The sequence below is a fragment of the Oratosquilla oratoria genome, chromosome 13 (assembly GCF_046742065.1).
Source record: "Oratosquilla oratoria isolate Oo_2021 chromosome 13, ASM4674206v1, whole genome shotgun sequence".
NCBI classification, from domain to species: Eukaryota; Metazoa; Arthropoda; class Malacostraca; order Stomatopoda; family Squillidae; genus Oratosquilla; species Oratosquilla oratoria.
In genome coordinates this window covers 53,853,916-53,856,415 of record NC_134789.1, presented here as the reverse complement: position 1 = coordinate 53,856,415, position 2,500 = coordinate 53,853,916, and the positions used below count along the sequence as shown (strand labels likewise).

General features: G+C 29.9%; 1 protein-coding gene across 3 annotated transcripts in view; it reads right to left on the bottom strand.

Moving 5' to 3' along the window:
- Positions 1–2,500, bottom strand: part of LOC143032141 (uncharacterized) — a 341,587-nt gene that overhangs the window by 251,801 nt on the left and 87,286 nt on the right. The window lies entirely within an intron of this gene.

The window sequence follows — 2,500 nt, the reverse complement described above, 5'->3', positions numbered from 1 at the left end:
ACAAGGATGATGCTACCACGGTCATCATATTAGAACAACAGGACAGGACTCGCAGTAATGGATTTAAACTGAACAAATTTAGATTTAAGAAGGAAATAGGCAAGAATTGGTTAACCAATAGGGTGGTCAACGAATGGAATAGACATAGTAACCATGTAGTGAGCGCTGAAAATATCAGTTGTTTTAAGAAACGGATAGACAACTATAGGGATGACAGGTGATGATGGTTATATTGATATATATATATATATATATATATATATATATATATATATATATATATACATATATATATATATACATATATATATATATATATATAATATATATATATACATGTATACACACACACACACACATATATATATATATATATATATATATATATATATATGTATATATGTATGCTAAAAAACACGGAAACGTGTGTTCACTTATGCAAAGTAGATAACTTGAAAAAAGAAACTAACGAAGATTTAATATACGAAAGCGCTCTGCTTCATTAGTTTCTTTTTTCAATTGGTCTACTTTGCATATATATATATATATATATATATATATATATATATATATACATATATATATATATATGCGGAAAAAAACCACCAAGGAAAAAGAAAAACTGATGACCAAGCGCTTTCGTCTATTCAGACATTCGTCTGAATAGACGAAAGCGCTTGGTCATCAGTTTTTCTTTTTCCTTGGTGGTTTTTCCGCATATTTAGAATCACGAGTTTATGTGATTTCTCATGCATATATATATATATATGTATGTATATATGTATGTATGTATATGTATATGTGAATATATTATATATATACATATATATATATATATGTGTATATATATATTACATATATATATAGATATATATATATATATATATATATGTATATAAAATAAATCCGACTGTCGTCCCAGGATTCGAACCAAGGCTCGCGTGATTACGATGCCGACGTGATTACGATGTCCTGGGACGACAGTCGGAATTATTTGAATGACTACACCGTCACTGGTGATTCTATTCATATATATATATATATATATATATATATATATATACATATATATATATATATATATATATATGTATGTATGTATATATATATATATATATATATATATATATAGATGTGTGTGTGTGTGTGTGTGTGTGTGTGTGTGTGTGTGTGTGTGTGTGTGTGTGTGTGTGTGTGTGTGTGTGTGTGTGTGTGTATGTGTGTGTGTGTAATATAAATATATATATATATATACATATATATGTATATATATATATATACATTTATGTATATATACATATATATGTATATATATATATATATATATGTATATATATGTATCTATATACATATATATACGTATATATATATATATATACATATATATATATATATATACATGTGTGTGTGTGTACATATATGTATATATATACAAAGGATACGCAAATTCAGATGTAGAACGTATTACAAAGAAGATCCTAGACAAATGGTACATAAAAGATGTTCACCTGATACCTAAGAACAGAAAATCCATCAAGTTATACTACAAGAATCACATGTCCGTAGAAGACAAAACAGATTAAAAGATACTTAGAAAAAATCATAAACAAGAACATATAGACAACAGACCCCGAAAAACAAATCCATCTCATCATCATCTACAACACCGAGAAAACAGCCCAATTGATTATCCCTAACCAACCCACCCCCACAAAAACACAATTATAGGAAGACCAAGCGGTATACCAATACGAATGCAAGAGTGAGTTATGTGAATCTCACACCTATATTGGTATGACAATAACATGACTAACATAACGCTTAACATATCACCTGTCTAATGGATCAATCAGGTCACACTACATCTCTTTCCACAACAAAACATTAACAAGAAAAGACCAAGACAACAATACACCAATCATAGACATGCATTCGGATCCCCGTAGACTGCTGTTCCTGGACGCCATATACATACAAACTAATTATCTTAGCATCAACATCCAGGTCACAGAACCTGCAGGCCTTACCCTCCATGAAGAGAGTGAGCCAAGACAGATCCACTATAAGCACTGGGAGAGGTCTCCCAGACATCCTACAACCCGTATCCCTTATTGGTCCAAGGCAGCCAATCAGAAGAGACCCCTTCCCGCATGGAACCCAATGATTTTGTCTCGAAGCATAAATAAGACCACCACAGACCCTGCACATTAGATCTCCTAGGTGATGGAATCAGGAAGTTTTGAGACGTCGGCAACAATCGGAGAATTAATGAGAAACGTCAACTCTGAAGATAAAAAGATTGTGCGTTGCATTAAAGCTACTCATAATAAAATAATCAACAGTAATTCTTTTTTAACCTTCAACCTCTTATGTCTACAAGAAAATATGCACGTGTATATATATATATATATATGTATATATATGTATATATATATATATATATATATATATATATATATATATATATATATATGCATATATATCAGGGGAAAATAATTTT